The sequence below is a fragment of the Rattus norvegicus genome, chromosome 9, assembly GCF_021556685.1.
Source record: "Rattus norvegicus strain SHRSP/BbbUtx chromosome 9, alternate assembly SHRSP_T2T, whole genome shotgun sequence".
Classification (NCBI taxonomy): Eukaryota; Metazoa; Chordata; class Mammalia; order Rodentia; family Muridae; genus Rattus; species Rattus norvegicus.
In genome coordinates, this window is record NC_141542.1 from 63033889 (window position 1) to 63055261 (window position 21373).

Genomic DNA, 21373 nt, shown 5'->3' on the forward strand with positions numbered 1-21373 from the left:
AGAGGAACACTCCTCCTTTGTTGGTGGGGTTGCAGACTGATACAGCCATTCTGGAAATCAGTTTGGAGGTTCCTCAGAAAATTGGACATTTAACTGCCTGAGGATCCAGCTATACCTCTCTTGGGCATATACCCAAAAGATGCCCCAACATATAAAAAAGACACATGCTCCACTATGTTCATTGCAGCCTTATTTATAATAGCCAGAAGCTGGAAAGAACCCAGATGCCCTTCAACAGAGGAATGGATACAGAAAATGTGGTACATCTACACAATGGAATATTACTCAGCTATCAAAAACAATGACTTTATGAAATTGGTAGGCAAATGGTTGGAACTGGAAAATATCATCCTGAGTGAGCTAACCCAATCACAGAAAAACACACATGGTATGCACTCATTGATAAGTGTCTATTAGCCCAAATGCTTGAATTACCCTAGATGCCTAGAACAAATGAAACTCAAGACGGATGATCAAAATGTGAATGTTTCACTCCTTCTTTAAAAGGGGAACAAGAATTCCCTTGGCAGGGAAGAGAGAGGCAAAGATTAAAACAGAGACTGAAGGAACACCCATTCAGAGCCTGCCCCACATGTGGCCCATACATATACAGCCACCCAATTAGACAAGATGGATGAAGCAAAGAAGTGCAGACCGACAGGAGCCGGATGTAGATCGCTCCTGAGAGACACAGCCAGAATACAGCAAATACAGAGGCGAATGCCAGCAGCAAACCACTGAACTGAGAATAGGACCCCCGTTGAAGGAATCAGAGAAAGAACTGGAAGAGCTTGAAGGGGCTCGAGACCCCATATGTACAACAATGCCAAGCAACCAGAGCTTCCAGGGACTAAGCCAATACCTAAAGACTATACATGGACTGACCCTGGACTCTGGCCTCATAGATAGCAATGAATATCCTAGTAAGAGCACCAGTGGAAGGGGAAGCCCTGGGTCCTGCTAAGACTGAACCCCCAGTGAACTAGACTGTTTGGGGGAGGGCGGCAATGGGGGGAGGGGAGGGAGGGGAACACCCATAGGGAAGGGGAGGGGGGAGGGGGATGTTTGCCCGGAAACCAGGAAAGGGAATAACACTCGAAATGTATATAAGAAATACTCAAGTTAATAAAAAAAAAGGTATATTCTTTTCTTTTGGATTGAAATGTTCTATAGATATCTGTTAAATCCATTTGTTCATAACTTGTTTTAGTTTCTCTGTCTCTGTTTCCATGATTTGACCATTGCTGAGTGTGGGTGTTGAAGTCTCCCACTATTATTGGGTGAGGTCAATGTGCTTTGAGCTTTATAGTAAGGTTTCTTTTACGAATGTAGGTGCCCTTGCATTTGGAGCGTATATACTCAGGACTGAGAGTTCAATCCTTGGTGAATTTTTCCTTTCATGATTATGAAGTGTCCTTCCCTATCTTTTTTGATGACTTTTGGTTGAAAGTCCATTTTATTCTATATTAGAATTGCTACTTCAACTTGTTTCTTTGGATCATTTGCTTGGAAAATTGTTTTCCAACCCTTTACACTTGGGTGTCTTTGTCACTGAGGTGTGTTTTCTGTACACAGTAAAATGCTGGCTGCTCTTTACATATCCAGTCTGTTATTATAACTTTTTATTGGAGAATTGAGTCCATTGATGTTAAGAAATATTGAGGAACAGTGATTGTTGTTTCCTGTTATTTTTGTTGTTAGAGGTTTAATTATATTTGTGTTGCTCTCTTGGGTTTGTTGTCAGAAGATTACTTTCTTGCTTTTTCTAAAATATAGTTTCCCTCCTTGTGCTGGAGTTTTCCATCTATTATCCTTCGTAGGGCTGCATTAGTTGAAAGATGTTGTTGAAATTTGGTTTTGTCATGGAATATCTTGGTTTCTCCATCTATGTTAGTTGAGAATTTTGCTCGATGTAGTAGCCTGGGCTGGCATTTATGTTCTCTTAGGGTCTGTAAGACATCTGCCCAGGATCTTCTGGCTTTCATAGTCTCTGGCGAGAATTCTGGTATAATTCTGATAGATCTGCCTTTATATGTTACTTGATCTTTTTCCCTTACGGTTTTTAATATTCTTTCTTTGTTTTGTGCATTTGGTGTTTTGACTATTATGTCATAGGGTGAATTTCTTTTCTGGTCTGATCTATTGGGAGTTCTGTAGGCTTCTTGTATGTTTATTGGCATCTCTTTCTTTAGGTTAGGGGAAGTTTTCTTCTATAATTTTGTTGAAGATATTTACTGTCCCTTTAAATTTGGAATCTTCACTCTCTTCTATACCTATTATTCTTGGGTTTGGTCCTCTCATTGTGTCCTGGATTTCCTGGATGCTTTGGGTTAGGAGCTTTTTGCATTTTACATTTTCTTTGATGGTTGTTTCAATGTTTTCTATGGTGTCTTCTTCCCCTGAGGTTCTCTCTTCTATCTCTTGTATTCTGATGGTGATGCTTGTATCTATGACTCCTGATCTCTTTCCTAGGTTTTCTATCTCCAGGGTTGTCTCCTTTTGTGATTTCTTTATTGTTTCTATTTCTACATTTAGTTCCTGGATTATTTTGGTCAATTCCTTCACCTGTTTGGTTGTGTTTTCCTTCACTTCTTTAAGGGATTTTTCTGTTTCCTCTTTAAGGGCTTCTACCTGTTTACCTGTGTTGTCATGTATTTCTATAAGGGAGTTATTTATGTCCTTCTTAAAGTCCTCTATCATCACCATGAGATGTGATTTTTTAATCCAAATCTTGTTTTTCTGGTGTTTTAGGATATCAAGTATTTGTTTTGGTGAGAGAACTGGGCTTTAATGATGCCAAGTAGTCTTGGTGTCTGTTGCTTAGGTTCCAGGATTTGCCTCTCACCATCAGGTTGTTGATGGTGTTAGCTCATCTTGCTGTCTCTGACAGTGACTTGACCCTCCTATAAGCCTGAGTTTCAGTACTCCTGTAACCCTGTTTTCTTTCAGCCCGATCTGGGTACAGAGAGCTGTGTCACAGGGTCAGCTCCTGGAGCAGGCAGAAGCTGGACAGATCCTGTCCCACACTGCTCCTGGGTTCCTGTGTCCCAAGGACTCCAGGCAGGACCCTTGGAATAGAAGTAGTGGTCTTACCTCTGTTCTCAGGTATGTCAGAACTCCTGGAAAATAACGTTCAGCTCTGGGCACAGGCAAGGACCAGAAAGATCCTGTCCCTGACTGCTCCTAGCTTCCTATGTCTAGAGGGCTCTAGGTGGGTTCCTCTTGGGCCAGGAATATGAACAGAAGTAGTGATCTCCCCTGAACTCTCAGGGTTGTCCAAACTTCTGTGATTCCAGCTCTCTCCACCATGGGATTTGGGTACAGAGACCTGTGGTACTGGGTCAGCTCCAGGCACAGTCAGTAGTTACTTTTAATAAAACTTGCATATAAAGTAAAACATTGAGTGATTATAAAATTTTATTGTCAACAATTAAATGCTAATAGCATTTTCTGTGGTAAAATGCAAATATTCATTATTATATTATGCTAACATTACTAAAATAAAGCTGAAGATTACAGTGTGCATAATATATAATAATAATATATAATATACATCATATATATTATCATACATTAGTCAAATTGTTATACTCCAAAGAAATACTCTCATGCTTTCTTTATTGCTTAAGAATTTACCAATGTGCCTTAAAAAGTGCTTCTAAATTTTACTTGAACTGTGAATGCTTTTGAGTGAACCAAGTCAGTCAGCCAAAGCCAGGTTGACTGCAAACTGTCAATTTGGGAAATTAGGCCTAAGTTTCTGTTGCTCAGAACTGAAAAAGGAAGTCAATTCCAGTAAAAGCTACCCAGCTTGGACAGCCAACCAGAAAGCTGCCCCATCCCAGCCTAAGCCAACCTCATGGGCAGCCAATCAGAAGTTATAGCAGCTGCCCCACCATGAATCTTGTGCCAAGTATAGTAAATCACTAAAGGTTTCCAAAATTTCCCAGAGCCTTGACCAATCACAGAGGCACCTATACTCCTGGAGATACAACCAACCATTCAAAGAAACAACAGGTAAAAGTCATGCACTCCTACCCTAACAGGCTTTACATTGACCCTACAAAGTCCACAACTCCATCTTCCATCCTGAAGTATGGTAGACCCCTGCATGCAGGTTCTCTGCAGAATAAATGCTCTTTGCTCAGAAACAACTAAGTGAGCTTGCGGGCCTGATTTAAAGCACATTGGAATTCCAGATTAAATGAGCTTTAACTTACTCTACCTTTAGGCATTACAGAAACATTATTTGGGCATGAAGGCTGGAGTCTGGGTTTTTTTCCTTTCTATTAATAATTGACTTGCTTGGGCTTGCCTGGATTTGCCCAATTCTTAGGCCTAGTCTTAACTGCCAATCTGAAGTCTGTTATAGAATCAGCCTAGCCCATTTTCAGTAGTGGGCCATCTCAAATCCTTGAGGTGTTTCTAAGGCCCCTACATTAGCAGCTCCCGCCATCCCTATGTCAAAGAGAGAGCCTAGTAACACAGCAGAAATGGACAAGCTTTAAACTCAATTATTTGAAGGTGCTAGCTTGTTGAAGACAGCCTCCCCAGAGTAATAAGTCACTCTGGGTACAAGCTGTATTAGAACATAAAAATCCTCAGTCATATTTACAACCAGGCCATAAATGTATGGAGCAAGCCCTGAGGTACAAGCATTCTCTGGAGGCAACATATATCTTGCAACAGTAGGGGTTACAAAGATGGTTGCAGAGGTGAGAATAGGCTGTTGGTATCTTATTTCCAATGGAGAGTCTCTGTCTGGTAACCAACAATTCTATGTTAAGTCCGGGAAGAGAGGAGTTAAGAATCTCCAGTCCAATCAGCCTTCTTGCCAGCCACTGTGAACTTGACAACAAGGTTCATGGACCTCTGGTGGTTCACAGATAGTAAGGGGGGATAGTGGCTGGTGCAGCAAGGCATAAGCAGCAAGCAAGAAGGATCAGGAGAACTGGAGTTGCAGTTTCAACAGATCAACAGGGTGTGAGGTGAACTTTCATCATTCTTGTGGCAGCTCTCCTGGAAGTCTCCTCCACTGGAACCCCAACTGCTAGATCATTTCTCTCCTGGCAGGCTTAAGGTGGGAGTAGTATATCCACATCCTGATCCCATTCACCTTAATAGCCATAGGTGTGGTCAGAATCATGGTGTGAGGTCCTTTCCATAGAGGTTTCAGAGTCTGTGGTTATATCTCTTAATCTAGACTTTGTCACCTGTTCAAAGCAATGGGAGTTGAAGGGGAGGAGCAGACTCATAAATCTGGAAGATGATAGAGTTGCTTCTGGACCCTATAGAGAGCTTCCAAGTTTTAAAAAACTTATGATGGTCATAATATATCAGCTAATATATCAGATTGGAGGTTAGGCAGCATGGGAAGGGACCTCCAATAAAGAATCTCAAAAGAGCAGGGTACCTAATGTATAGGGGTATTCCTAGCCCTATATAAGGCATAAAGTAGGAGAGATGCCCAGTCACTGTCAGTTTCAGGGGTTAATTGGGTCAAGGCCTCTTTATATTCTAATTTATCTTTTCTACTTGCGCTGAACTCTGGTGTCTATATACAATGTAATTTCCAATTGTTCCCCAAAACCTGTGCTAAAGATTGACTTACCTGAGAGATAAGTGCCACTCCATTATCAGACCCAAGCAGGATAGGGAAACCGTACCTAGATATGATGTCTTCCGGAAGCTTCTTTGCCATTACTTTGCAGTCTCCTTCTTTGTAAGGTAGGCTTCTACTCATCCTGAAAATGTATCTATAACAACTAGCAGATATTTATATCTATATGTTCCTGGTTTTATTCTTGTATAATCTATTTCCTAATTAGCCCCTAGCTGTTGATCCCTGATTCTGGTTCCTGGAGCAGCTCCTTGATTGGGGCCTAAGGAGTTCACAGCCTGGCAGGTGGCAAAGTCTGAGATTACCTGATCAACCAAGTGTCCTAAGTCAAATATTTTGTACCTTGCCCCTCACAGTAATCCCTACAGTTTTCAGTGTCCAGGAAAGAAGTTTGATGAATCTGATGGATAAGTTGCTTAACAAGCTCCTTAGCAGCCTTCAGAAATCAACAACCATCTGTCTCTTCTGTAAACTCCTTGGTATTTTACCTGATATCATTTGTATTCAACAGTATATTTAGGGATATCTGGAAGCATAAGGAGCAGCAAAGCTACCAGGATGTTGGCAATGGAAAGATAGGAGGCCTCCTTTTCAGCTTTAACAGCTAGCCTGTCCCCTCGGGATATTTCTGATGTAGATTTCTAATGCCTAGGTCAGTGAATTATGGCTATTTAGAGATGAAACCATAATGATTCCAATAAAGCAAGGATGCTTTCCTTATTTTTGATGGACTTTCCTGCAGCAGTCAATAACCCCATCTGCTGTCAGTGTAAATGTTAGATTTGACTCCTTTTACCAGTGTTTTTTCTTTTATTGCATATTTTCTTTGTTTACAATGTTATCCCCTTTCCCAGTTTCCCCTCTGGAAATCCTCTATCCCATCTACTCTTCCCCTGCTTCTATGAGGGTGGTACCTCACTCATCCACATAGCCCCTCAACCTCTCCCTGTCATTCCCCTACACTGAGTCTTCACAGGACCAAGGGCCTCTCCTCCCATTGATGCCAGACAAGGCCACTCTCTGCTACATAAGTAGCTGGAGCCATAGGTTGCTCCATGTGTACTCTTTGGTTGTGGATTTAGTCCCTGGAAGCTCTAGGTGGGTTCTGGTTTGTTGCTATTGTTATTTCTATGGGGTTACAAGGCAGGAGAAGCAAGCCAGTAAGTAACCTCCATGGCCTCTGCATCAGCTCCTGCTTCCTGACCTGCTTAAATTCCAGACTTGACTCCCTTTGGTGATGAACAGCAACGTGGAGGTGTAAGCTGAATAAACCCTTTCCTCCCCGACTTGCTTTGTGGTCATGATGCTTTGTGCAGGAATAGAAACCTTAACTAAGACATTACTCATCAAACTAGATTTTCCAGTTTCCAGCTAAAACATTTAATCTAGTTCTCATTGTAACACTCTATTATGTGTGTGCCTGTGTGTGTGTGGTGTGAGTGTGTGTGTGTGTGTGTGTGTGTGTGTGTGTGTGTGTGTGTGTGTGTGGTGTGTGTGTGTGTGTGTGTGTGTGTGTGTGTGTGTGTGTGTGTTGTGTCTGGGTGTACCTGAGTTTTTGATCTTAGCCATTCTGACTGATGTGCGGTGGTATCTCATGGTTGTTTTGATTTGCATTTCCCTGATGACTAAGGATGTTGAACATTTCTTTAGTTGTTTCTCAGACAAATGGGACCTCATAAAATTGCAAAGCTTCTGAAAGGCAAAGAACAAAACAGCACCCAAGAGATTGGGAAAAAATCTTTACCAATCCTGCATCTGATAGCAGGCTAATATCCAATATATATAAACAACTCAAGAAGTTAGACTCCAGAAAATCAAATAACCCTATTAATAAATGGGGTACGGAACTAAACAAAGAATTCTCAAATGAGGAAAATGGAATAACTGAGAAACTCCTTTTGCCAGTTTTAAAGGCTGGGTTAGAGCCTTTAGGTCAGCTTTCTGGGCTGAAGTTTCCAGCAGTAAAGCAATTGCCCAAAAAGCAGGGTCCAAGTCCATTACTGCAGCCCCTGCCTACTTGATTCCATTCTGGGTGAAGCTACTCCCCTTCATGAAGAAGGTATGTCCCATGTCTGGCCAGAGCATGTCAATCAAGTCTGGCATGACATTCTGGACATGCCCCAGAATTATAGAGCAATCATGTTCCATGTCTAAGGACAGGTCAGTTAGCAGGGTAGCTGGGTTTAGTGCAGATGATGGGCTAATCTGATGTGAGGAGAATTCAAAAGTAGAGCCTGAAAGTGGTCCAGTCTGACGTTGGCCAGTCACCAGCTGGGTGGATTCTTGAGGGTTACCTTAATAGAATGGGTGGGGGCGGGGAGGGAGGAATAACAAGTTTCTGCCCTGTGGTTATTTTGTCAGCATCCTTGACTAGCAGGGCAGTGGCATCTATGACCCAAAGACAGACTGACTATCCTTGGGCCACCAGGTCCAGCTTCTTAGATAAGTAAGCCACAGGTCTTATCTATGGTCCCAAAGTGTGGGTGAGCACCCCCTTTGCTATTCTTTTTACTCTGATCCACATCCAGTTGGAAAAGGCTTGTGAATGTCTGGGAGGGCCAAGTCCAGTGCCTCCAATAAGGCTCTTAGAGTCTTAAAAGCCATGTCCATCTCAGGGTCCATTCTCTTATTGGCTCCTGGTAAACTCAAATAATGGTTAGGCTATCTCGGTGAACCCTGGCACCCAGAGTCTACAAAACCTGGCAGATTTCAAAAATTCCCATACTTGCCTTTACATTGGTTGAACTTGGATGCTAAGAATGGTTTGCTTCAGGGGCATCTGACAGCAAGCATTAGCTGCCCCTCCCCAAATATGTACCCCGAGATAGGTGACCTCAGATTGACAAAGCTGGCCTTCCTTAACAGACACTCAGTAGCCAAGTTGAATTAGCTCCTGTAGCAGGTCTTGCCTGTGACTTCCTGGCCTGTCTCCAAGTCAAGGGCTCACAATACATACTGGATCTCAGTTATTTGGAGGTGGGTCCACTGGTACTCACCCAAGTCCTCATGCTGTGCCTCCTTAAAGGTAGTGGGTGAGTTCTTGAATCTTTGAGGCAGTCATGTCCAAATCAGTTGTCCCTTGAAGCCTTTGCCCAAGTCTTGCCACTCAAAGGCAAGTAGAGGCTGGCTTTTGGGCACCAGAGGCAGGTTGAAACATTCAGTGGCTGAAGCTTCCAATGGATGTCAGGAACAGCTTGGTTAACAAAAGCCGTGTTCACAACTGACTGGTGCTCTCTGGCTTCAGCATCAAAAGGAATGTAGGTCCTGTAGGCTTCTAAAAGTCTTTCTAGATATTCCCTGTGGCTCTCATTCTTTTCCTGCATCACCTGGCTCACCTTAGATCAGAATCCGGTGGTAGAACTGGAGCTTCTACTTACCTTCAAGTCAAGTCAAAGGAAAGGCTGCATCGAAACCAGCATGAACTTGAGTGGCTGCCCATTTGCTCCTGGAAACAATTTCCATTGGACTCCCATGATCCTCTCTCTCTCTCCTCTGTTGTGAATAGGACCTGAAGTATTTGCCGATAATCATCCCAGATAGGTAGATGGATCAGCACGATTGAATCTAGAAGACCCGGGAGAGCTGATGGTCTTTCCGAAAATGGGGGGTTTTGAGACTTCCAATTGTACAGCTCATTACTGGAAAATGACACATATGTCATGAACTGTCTGCCCTGAGCATCCAGGAATCCTGTAGCCTGAAAAAAATAAGGCTGTAGCAGAGTCAGCCCTCTGGGCAGTACTGGCCAGAGTGTGAGGTGGACTCCAAATGGAGTAGGGAGAGTCAGGGGAGTCAAGGGAGTGAGTCAGGGGAGTCAGGGACTGCTCCTCCTTCTGCCTGTGTTGGCTGGTCAGGGGCAGCATGACAGGAGCAGGAACATAAGCAGAGGGAGTGAAAGACAAAAAAACAACAGCAGCACAGATTCCATCCTATCCTCAAAACTCTATTTTAAGCAAATAACCTTAGAAAAGGCTGCTGTCTCCTATCCTTGGAGGAAGCAGAAAATTAATGTTCTTGGAGTGATAAGGCCTCCACACTTGAGCACTGGGAAGAGACTACTGAGCATTCCCAGCAGTTGAAAATAGACATAACAGCTGTGGCCAGCTTGCAACAACAGGAAATGACTGATCTCAATAACAGGATAAGTTATTCCTTCCCAGGTCAAAGATGCCCCTTTCCAGATGTATGGTCTCTCCTTGCTTTCTAAACAAACATTATCAGTTTGAAGGATAGCATTCCTTCACCCCTCACCTAATCATGTAACACCAAGGCTTGAAAACACCAGCTTGTGAATTTTCCCTATGTAAGACCTCAGCTCCTAGACCCAAGCTTTGCATTCCTAACTTGTTGCATAGGGAGTGTGGGAGCCCAAGTCTGAACTCAAATAAAAGACTCTTGTGTGTTCTCAGAGCTGTGGCCCTTGGTGGTCTCTTGGGGGTCTCACAAACGGCATTACAGGACAGAAAGCCTCCTCCAGAGCAGAAAGGGGGAGCAAGGTAGGGGACTGAGGATGACCCTCCTTTAGATGAAGGGTAGGGAGCAGTGAAGCCCTTAACAAAAAATGGTCTTGTCTAAACAGAGGGCTTCTCAATCAGGTATTGCCATGTGGTGATATACAGCACTTGGTCTGAGTGACCCCAAGCCTCATAACTAAACCTTCACCTTGTAAATGATGGGGAGATAGAAGGTCCTCTCTTCAGGCCATAGGTGGGCCATTCATTTCTGTAAAAGATGGTTAGTTTGCTGGGATGACCAAACAGATCTGAGTCTTCTGTGATTTGGGGAAAGTCCTTAAAGTGGTTCAGGACCGAGTCCAGTGGTCTACTTTGTGCCTGTCCCATCCTATGACTTAAAAGAAAATTTTGTATCAGAGCACAAAGCACAAAGACAAAAAGTATAAGATTCAAACTTAAGGACAAAGGCTGCCTTAGGCAAATACCAGGTGGAATTTAGGTTAACACCCTGTTCCAAGAAATGAGCTAGCCACCCTCAGCAGGGGTCCTTCACCACCCCCTCTGCATGCCAAAGGTATTTCTCCACCAAGGGCCTCCAATGAATTCAAAGGACAATAGGCGGCAATGAATTAAAAAAGTAATAGGCCTCACCAATGAGTAATAACCAACTCATGCTGTAACCTAAAGCCTATACCCTGAAACAGTATAAAGGGTGTGGGCCTTTGTTCTTTGGGGTCACCTCTGTCCCAAGTACAGGGTCCCAGTGTACTGGATTATTAAACCTCTTGCTTATTGCATAGATTTCCATCTGCGTGTTTTCGTGAGTGGGACCTCCTGGACGTAGGGCTGATCAGGTCCTACAGCACTTGCCTCAGGCTCAGTCACAGCTGGATGAAAGCTTTCTGGTGGCTACAGGATCAGTCACAATATGGACATCTTATTATTAAAGATCACAAGAAAGCAGGTTAGGAGCTCAATTAAAATCAGACTTTCTTCAAAGGGTATTTGATATTCACATGGCTCAAGAAACAGAAAACCACGCCTAATGTTGCCTTTGTGTTTGATTGTTTTGAAGGACCCTAGTTCTTTCTGAAGTGTAAGAGCTATTAAGAGATGCATTTGCATCAAACTCTGTTCTCCTGTCTCACTTGGGGGGTTTCCTAGTAGTTAAGACTCACTTCGAGCCTTACAGTTTACCTACATTATGTTGTTACCTGGGATGGGAAATCAGAGTTGTCATCTTCTGTCTTTGGTCTGTGCCAGGATAAATTTAAAATGAATTTGGGCCCTTGTTTGTTAGGAGATCCTTTCCCAGTAAGGAAATAGGGATGCTTGGGAATGACCATGAATGAATAGGATACCCATTCCATTCCGAAATCCACTGTTTGGGTAATCCACGAATATTATTTGGTGCCTGTGGCCCCCTGGACCCAGAACCTCTTGGAAGACAGTGACCCTTCAGCCTTTAAAAGCACTGAATGTTGAGCTCCAGTATCTACCAGGAAGTCTAGAGGCTTCCCCTCCACTCTAAGGGTTATAGTAGGCTCCAGGAGGGGGTCCAAACCCCAACTCCCTCAATCTCTTCTCTGTGACCATAGTCTTAACTTTTGGCTTTCTCTTTAGTCTCACTCTTTAGCCCAGTGTCCTTCCTCATTAAATTAGGCACATTGGTTCTTACCTAATGTCTGGGTTTATGTTGATGTCCTTGATCTATTTGGAGTTGCATTTTATGCAAGCCAATAGATATGAATCTATTCTTATTCTTCTATGTACAGCTATGCAATTTGCTCAGCATCATTTGTTGAAGATCATATCTTTTTGCGAAAATGTACTGTTTTGTTTCTTTGTTAAAAATTAGGTGTCAACTGGTGAATGGACTTATATCTGCATCTTTCTATTCAATTCTATTGCTCAACATACCAGTTTTTAGTTCAATACCATGCTGGTCTTATTACCACGGTTCTTGAATACAACTTGAGATCAGGACAGTCATTTTTTTATTATTCAGGATTATTTTAGCTATCCAGAGTTTTTGTCTTTCTACATAAAGCTGAAATTTTTCTGTTTAAGTTCTATGTAGAATAATGTTGGAATTTTGATTGGTATTGCATTGAATCTTTACATTACTTTGGTTGGATGGTTATTTTGCTGTTAATCCTACCAATCCATGAGCCTGGGAGGTCTTTCAAGCTTTTGATGTATTCTTCAATTGCTTTCTTCAACTATTGAACCCTCCTTGAGTGTTTGACCCCTACTGAACCTTGCTGATGCATGTGGAAACCTTTTGTTCCTAACAAAGGAGCATCCTGACCTTTCTGCTTGGCCTGGGTGGTAACACTGTTAAATTGGTTCCTGCTTTTTGTTCCTGTTTTTTTTTTTTTTTTTTTTTGGTATCTGAGGGTGTAAGCCTGTTTTTCCACTGTGCTTCCTGGAATTCTCCATCCAGTGAACTTGGGGTATAAATTCTGTGAACCTCAGTAAAAGTTTTGACATTATTTTTTAACACAAATGTCTGTGTGTTGTTTTAAAATTCTGCATGCCTGCTCTCGTTCTCAGTACCATGACAGCGAGATAAATGGAGGTCCCACCGAGATCAGGAAAGTGAGGAGTCCCTGACAGGGTCATTCCAAGAGCTAGCCAGTGAAGCAGAGAAAACATATTGGGTGAGTGCAAGTGAAAAAAAATTGCACCATGGGAACCTCGAGTTCTACTTTATAGCTAACAGATCAGATAGTTGCTCTAATCAAACAGCAGGGAACAGGGGTAAAAGTAAAAACAGCTAAAGAATTTATTAGAACTTTAGAAAAGACTAGTCCCTGTTCGTTGCTTGTTCATTCAGGAGGACTTAATACTCCAGATTGGGAACAGCTTAAGACAGATTTGCAAAGAACACTGCAGAGAGATGGCCCTGAGAGCATTCCTATCGCCATGCTCTCTTGGTGGAGATTGGTCAAGGTTGCTCTCTTGAGTACTAATGCTAATGTAAGGGGACAAATGACAGAGATAGAACATTCGGAGTGGCACAGGATGATGCCTCTCATAAGTCTTTACAAACCTCTGATTCAGATCAGGATTCAAGCTCAGAGGAGGATGAAGAAGAGATACCAGAAGAAGAAACAGAGGTGCTTAAGAGGAAGATTAATAAGTGCAGGGTGGCTAAAAAAATCAGAATCTTGTCCTCCTAGTGAAAAATCCTTTCTTTAAAATCCTTTCTTTAAAGCTACTGTTCCTCCCACCTATGAACCCTATCCTTCCTTGTAGTGGTGTTATGGAGCCAAGGCTCTAAGGAGTGGGGTAATTTTTCCAGAGCCTCCCCCTGGACAGGGAGCAGTCTATCCTGTTGTTGAGATCCCAAGCACCAACAATGCAGGTCAATCTATCAGACATCATATTCCTCTGAGTTTTAAGGAGATGAAAAACCTGAAAGAAGCAGTCTCTGCTTATGGTCCCCTTGCTCTCTTTACTTCTGCTATTTTTGAATCTTATGTTACATCTAATCTGACTCCTGGATATTGGCAACAATTATCTAGGGCAGTGTTGAATGGGGGAGATTATCTATTATGGAGGGGAGAATATCAAGAACAATGTGTACAACTAGCTAGACTTAATGCACAAGCAGAATTCCCCCAAGGGAATCTAGAAATGCTGACAGGAGGAGGACAATACGTGGCATACCAGCCCAGATTCAATATGATTCTGCCATTTATGCTCAAATCTCCTCAGCAGCAGTTAGAGCTTGGAAGGCCCTGCCTTGTTATCCAAGGTAACACAAGGAACCTTGGAGCCTTTTCAGGAATTTGTGGATAGATTATTGGCTGGAAAATTGATTGGAGATGTTGATACCACTATGCCCATAGTAAAACAATTATTGTATGAAAATTCTAATAAATGGTTCAAGGAAACTATTAGACCTCATAAGAATAAAAGTTTAAATGACTATATTGAATTGTGCAAAGAAATAGATGGGAATTACGTGTTGCGACAAGTCTTAGAACAGTAATGCAGAAAGGAAATGGAGGGATCAAGATACGTTTTGGGTGTGGACAACCTGGATATTTTAAAAGAGAATAAAAAGATAGGAGGCCCTGGATTATGCCCTCAGTGCCAAAGGCTATCACTGGGGAAATGAGTGCAGATCTCAGCAAGATGTTGAGGGACAGCCTTTACATCTTCTGGGAAACAGGAGATGGGGCCTGCTCCAGGCCCTCCAAACCAGAGTGTACAAAGCTATGAAAATTTCAATGGTAGAACCTACCCCAATTCAGTTTGTCCCTCAAACCAACCCACTCATGTCAAAGACCTTGTCAGAGGTACTCCAGGAAGTGCAGGACTGGACCTCTGCTCCTCCACCAGAGCAGTATTAACAGCTCAAATGGGCTCCCAGGTAATTGGCACTGAGGTACATGGGCTCCTACCGTCTGGGAGTATAGGTCTTTTACTAGGCCACATCAGTGCCTTGATGAAAGGAATAAGAATTTTCCCTGGAGTGATTGACTCTGATTTTACTGGAGAAATTAAAATTATGGTTTCTGGAGAAAAAGGAGTTGTAGTTATTCCTCAAGGGGATAGGATAGCTTAATTGGTTCTTTTGCCCCGGTTTTATACTAACAATACTGTGTTTAAATCCACCTGTGGAAATCAAGGTTTCAGGTCCACTGGGCCCGGAGCATTTTGGGTGTCCTCTTTAGAGAAACATCTCACACTCACACTATGGGTTGAAGGAAAATCTCTACATGGGCTCCTAGATACTGGAGCTGATACCACTGTGATAGTTAAAGCCTTCTGGCCAAAGGCCTGGCCCTTAGAGTTATCTCATCCCACCTTATAAGGAGTGAAGACAGCTACAGCTCCTCAAAAAAGCAGCAAGATTCTTAAATGGAGAGACGAGGAAGGACATGAGGGATGGTTTCAGCCTTTTGTTTTAGAACAAATACCTATCAACTTGTGGGGACGAGATGTGCTCAATGATATGGGGGTGTGCTGACAGCTCAGCCTGTACAAAACATGTGAGGAAACAAGGCCTCGTCCCAGGGAGAGGATTGGGCAAAAATTTACAAGGCAAACCTTATAGTGTAAGTGAAGAGCTCAAAATAATTAAACACCCTCATGATAAAACAGGCTTGGGAAATTTATCCTAAGGGTCACTATTAATAAACCCCCTTACATTAAACCTCTACCCATCACCTAGAAGTCAAATGATCCAGTGTGGATTCCACAGTGCGCCTGTCCAAGAAAAAATTGGAGGCAGCTCATTAATTAGCACAGGAACAGTTACAAGCTGGTTATATTGTGCCTTCCACTTCCCCTTGGAATACACCCATTTTGTGATTAAGAAAAAGTCTGGAAAGTGGAGATTATTACATTATCTAAGGGAAATTAATAAAATCATGATATCTATGGGGCCTACTCAGCCTGGCCTCTCTTCTTCTATAGCTTTACCAAAAAATTGGGATATGATAGTTATTAACTTAAAGGATTGTTTCTTTACTATTCTACTAGATCCTAAAGACTGTGAGAGATTTGCTTTTAGTATTCCTTCCTTAAATTTTCAGGAGCCTTCTCATCACTATCACTGGCTCATGTTATCTTAGGGGATGACCAATAGTCCTACTATGTGTCAGGTGTATGTAGCCTCTGCCCTAAAGCCTTTGAGGCAGAAGTGAATATATGTCCACAGATATATGTTGTCCATTTCATGGATGGCATTTTATTGGCGGCTACAGATTAAAAGGAATTGCTGACAGCATATGCTGACTTACAAGATTTGGGTGCTGCAAGGTTAGTGATTGCCCCTGAAAAGGTTCAAAAGAACTTCCCATATCAATATTTAGGACATGAATTATTACAAAAAGGAATTTGCCCACAAAAAAACTTAAAATTAGATTAGATACACTGAAGACTTTAAATTACTTTCAAAAATTATTAGGGGATATAAATTGGCTTTGAGTGACATTAAAATTAACCAGGGGACAGTTGAAGCCATTATTTGATGTTTTAAAAGATGATTCCTCTCCAAATACACCTAGACAATTAACTCCAGAAGTGTGTGAATGCTTAAATTTAGTACAACAGGCTTTGGAAGAGGCTCACCTTAATTACATTGATTATTCTAAGCCTCTTTCATTTTTAATTTTTGTATCTGCTCATTCCACTACTGGGCCTTTTTGGCAAATGGCCCTTTAGTGTGGGTTTATTTACAAGCTTCACCTGCAAAAATAGTGATGACTTATCCTCAAGCCATTGCTCAATTACTGTTCAAAGCTCAAATAATTAGCTTATAGACCTTTGGCAAGGAACCAGATCTTATCATTACTCCCTATACCAAGGAGAAGCTACAATATTTAGCCCAGGGACTTACAGATTGGGCTATTTTAAGCACTGCTGTTAGTCAGTTTGATAACCATTACCCTGATAGGAAGATTTGTCAGTTTTTTAAAATGCATCCAGAAATTTTTCCACGAATTGTTGTTAGTTCCCCTTTGCAAAAGGAGCATTTTATATTTACTGATGGTAGTGTCTGGAGGGAAGGTAGAGGTTATAAAAATTCCTAATTGTTCTGCCCTTTGTTGCTCCTGTTTCATCCATTGGTGACTGCTTACTACAAGTACAGGCTTTGCTATGGCAGCATCAGGAACCTATTTTTGTGGGCCATACAAGAAGACATTCCATGTCACCCAGACCCTTAGCACAAGGCAGTAACTTCACTGATTCTTATACTCAGTCTCCATATTATGAGTAGTACTGTCTGTGATGAATAGAAATGTGCATCTTAATGCTATTTCTTTGAGGTTTCACAATGGAGTAACTAAAGAACAAGCATCCCAAATAGTCAGTCAATGTCCCCTGTGTACCCCATTTATTTTCTCTCCCAATTTGGAAGTTAAATCAAGAGGGTTGCAGCCTAATGATATTTGGCAAATGGATGTTACCCATATTCCTTCCTTTGAAAAATTACAGTTTGTCCATGTGTCTATTGATACCTATTCTGGCTTACTCTTTACCTCTGCACATAGTGGAGAGAAAAGTAAAGATGTTAAAAGTCACTGCTTACAGGCCTTTGCCTTTATGGGAGTCCCACAACAATTAAAAACTGATAATGGTCCAGTTTACACTAGTGGGCCTTTTAAGAAATGTTGTGAGGATTATGATATTGTACATAGAACTGGCATTCCTTATAATCCTCAAAGACAAGCCATAGTAGAAAGAGCTCATTTAACACTTAAGAATTATCTTGAGGTACCAAAAATAACTATTTACACAACCCCATAACTCCTAAAGAAATAGAAGCAGTCATTAAAAGTCTCCCAACCAAAAAGAGCCCAGGTCCAGATGGGTTCAGTGCAGAATTCTATCAGACCTTCATAGAAGACCTCATACCAATACTGTCCAAAATATTCCACAAAATTGAAACAGATGGAGCCCTACCGAATTCCTTCTGTGAAACCAAATTACTCTTGTGCCTAAACCACACAAAGACCCAACAAAGAAAGAGAACTTCAGACCAATTTCTCTTATGAATATCGATGCAAAAAATACTCAATAAAATTCTTGCAAACCGAATCCAAGAGCACATCAAAACAATCATCCATCATGATCAAGTAGGCTTCATCCCAGGTATGCAGGGATGATTTAATATATGGAAAATCTTCAACGTAATCCACTGTATAAACAAACTGAAAGATAAAAACTACATGATCATTTCATTAGATGCTGAGAAAGCATTTGACCAAATTCAACACCCCTTCATGATAAAAGTCCTGAAAAGAACAAGAATTCAAGACCCATAAGTAAACATAGTAAAAGTCATAAACAGCAAACCAGTAGCTAACATTAAATTAAATGGAGAGAAACTTGAAGCAATCCCACTAAAATCAGGGACTAGACAAGGCTGCCCACTCTCTCCATACTTATTCAATAAAGTTTTTGAAGTCCTAGTCAGAGCAATCAGACAACAAAAGGAGATCAAAGGTATACAGATTGGAAAGGAAGAAGTCAAAATATCACTATTTGCAGATGATATGACAGTATAATTATGTGATCCCAAAAGTTCCACCAGAGAACTACTAAACCTGATAAACACCTTCAGCAAAGTACCTGGGTATAAAATTAACTGAAATAAATTAGTAGTCTTCCTCTACAAAAAAGAAAAACAAGTTGAGAAAAAAAATTAGGGAAACGACACCCTTCCTAATAGTCCCAATTAATATAAAATACCTTGGTGTGATTTTAACCAAGCAAGTGAAAGATCTGTATGATAAGAATGTCAAGCCTCAGGGTTGGGGATTTAGCTCAGCGGTAGAGCGCTTGCCTAGCAAGCGCAAGGCCCTGGGTTCAATCCCCAGCTCTGAAAAAAAAAAATAATGTCAAGCCTCTGAGAAAATAATTCAAGAAAATCTCAGAAGATGGAAAGATCTCCCATGATCATGAATTGACAGGATTAATATACTAAAAATGGCCATTTAACCAAAAGCAATCTACAGATTCAATGCAATCCCCATCAAAATTCCAATCCAATTCTTCATCGAGGTAGACAGAACAATTGGCAAATTCATCTGGAATAACAAAAAGACCAAGATAGCTAAAACAAACCTCAACAATAAAAGGACTTCCCGGGGAATCATCATCCCTGAACTCAAGCAGTACTAAAGAGCAATAGTGATAAAAACTGCATGGTATTGGTACAGAGACAGACAGATAGACCAATGGAACAGAATTGAAGACCAGAAATGAACCCACACACCTATGGGCACTTGGTTTTTGACAAAGGAGCCAAAACCATCAAATGGAAAAAAGATAGCATTTTCAGCAAATGGTGCTGGTTCAACTGGAGGGCAACATGTAGAAGAATGCAGATCGATCCATGCTTATCACCCTGTACAAAGCTTAAGTCCAAGTGGATCAAGGACCTCCACATCAAACCAGACACACTCAAACTAATAGAAGAAAAACTAGGGAAGCATCTGGAACACATGGGCACTGGAAAAAATTTCCTGAACAAAACACCAATGGCTTATGCTCTAAGATCAAGAATCGACAAATGGGATCTCATAAAACTGCAAAGCTTCTGTAAGGCAAAGGACACTGTGGTTAGGACAAAACGGCAACCAACAGATTGGGAAAAGATCTTTACCAATCTTACAACAGATGGAGGCCTTATATCCAAAATATCCAAAGAACTCAAGAAGTTAGACCGCAGGGAGACAAATAACCCTATTAAAAAATGGGGTTCAGAGCTAAACAAAGAATTCACAGCTGAGGAATGTCGAATGGCTGAGAAGCAACTAAAGAAATGTTCAACATCTTTAGTCATAAGGGAAATGCAAATCAAAACAACCCTGAGATTCCACCTCAAACCAGTCAGAATGGCTAAGATCAAAAACTCAGGTGACAGCAGATGCTGGCAAGGATGTGGAGAAAGAGGAACACTCCTCCATTGTTGGTGGGATTGTAAGCTGGTACAACCATTGTGGAAATCAGTCTGGAGGTTCCTCAGAAAATTGGACATTACACTTGCTGAGGACCCAGCTATACCTCTCCTAGGCATATACCCAAAAGACGCTCCAACATATGACAAAGACACGTGCTCCACTATGTTCATTGCAGCCTTATAGTAAGCAGAAGCTGGAAAGAACCCAGATGTCCTTCAACAGAGGAATGGATACAGAAAATGTGGTACATCTACACAATGGAATACTACTCAGCTATCAAAAACAATGACTATGAAATTCATAGGCAAATGGATGTAACTGGAAAATATCATCCTGAATGAGGCAACCCAATCACAGAAAAACACACATGGTGTGCACTCGTTGACAGATGGATATTAGCCCAATGCTAGAATTACCCTTGATGCACAGAACACACGAAACTCAAGAAGGATGACCAAAATGCAAATGCTTCATTCCTTCTTTAAAAGGAGAACAAGAATACCCTTAGGAGGGAATAAGGAGGCAAAGTTTAGAACAGAGGCAGAAGGAACACCCATTCAAAGCCTGCCCCACATATGGCCCATACAGATACAGCCACCAAACTAGATAAGATGGATGAAGCAGAGAAGTGCAGGCTGACAGGAGCCAGATGTAGATCTCTCCTGAGAGACACAGCCAGGATACAGCAAATACATAGGCGATTGCCAGCAGCAAACCACTGAACTGAGAATAGGACCCCCGTTGAAGGAATCAGAGAAAGGACTGGAAGAGCTGAAGGGGCTTGAGACCCCATATGAACAACAACACCAACCAACCAGAGCTTCTAGGGACTAAGCCACTACCCAAAGACTATACATGGACTGACCCTGGGCTCCAACTGCATAGGTAGCAATGAATAGCCTAGTAAGGTCACCGGTGGAAGGGGAAGCCCTTGGTCCTGCCAAGGCTGGACCCCCAGTGAATGGGATTCTTGGGGGGAGGGCGGTAATTGGGGGAGGGCGGGAGGGGGAAGTGTTAGGATGATGTTGGCCTGAAAACCGGGAAAGGGATTAACATTTGAAATGTAAGTAAGAAATACCAATTTAATAGAGACAGGGGAAAAAACAAAAAAAAAGAAAAAAATTCCCATCTCAAGAAGAAGAAAGAAAAAGAATTATCTTGAAAAAACAAAAACAGGGGACCAGAATTCCCCACATGCTAAACTTTCCTTTATTATCTATACTTTACATTTTTTATTAGTAAATAAGAATAATTGTTCAGCAGCAGATAGACATTGGAAATGAATAAGATCTAAGGAAGGTCTAGTCTGTTGGAAAGATTTGACCTCAGGATTACGGACCTGACCCTGTGTTAGTTAGGGTTAGGGGTTCTGCTTGTGTTTTCCCTAGAGTTGGTGAAGCACCCATTTGTGATCCTGAGCGTTGGAGACGTCCTATCACTATGGAACCCTGTACAGATGGACCTTTGTGAAAAAACTCTGATCCTGATGCCAGTGCAAATAAGGAGCACAGTTTGACCAGTGATGATCACCACCAATAGGACCACAGGAAAAGCAGCTGCCCTGTTTGTTGACTTTGCTGGGAACGTGAAGATTCAGCTCTTGTGGTTCAGGTCCCTGGAGTCATTCCTATGCTCTTGCAGGAAGATAGAGGATTTTTCTCACTTTGTGTCATCACAGAGGAAATTTTGGCATTGCTGCAGTCATTGTTACCACCACTGCACATCCTATCCTTCTACCAGTGCTCACGATGGTGCTCCTTGCTGCGGCCACTTCTGTGTGTCCTGTCCCACTGCAACCTGTGCTCCAACCCCTCTGGGCACCGCTGCATGCCTGAGCAAGAGGACGAACTTCAGCCATTACCCCTCCCCTT

The 21373-nt window shown here is 41.9% G+C and overlaps 1 long non-coding RNA gene across 3 annotated transcripts in view; it reads right to left on the reverse strand.

The window, feature by feature from the left end:
* The window catches only part of LOC134480367 (uncharacterized), a 160694-nt gene extending 151062 nt beyond the window's left edge, over window positions 1-9632 (reverse strand). Inside the window, exon 1 of one of the 3 annotated variants that reach the window (XR_015629495.1) lies at window positions 8617-9520. This is a non-coding gene — a long non-coding RNA (uncharacterized LOC134480367). Of the gene's footprint in view, window positions 1-8616 lie in introns of all 3 variants that reach the window. The other 2 variants (XR_015629496.1, XR_015629497.1) reach the window with 2 other exon arrangements.
* Between the last annotated feature and the right edge of the window lie 11741 nt (window positions 9633-21373).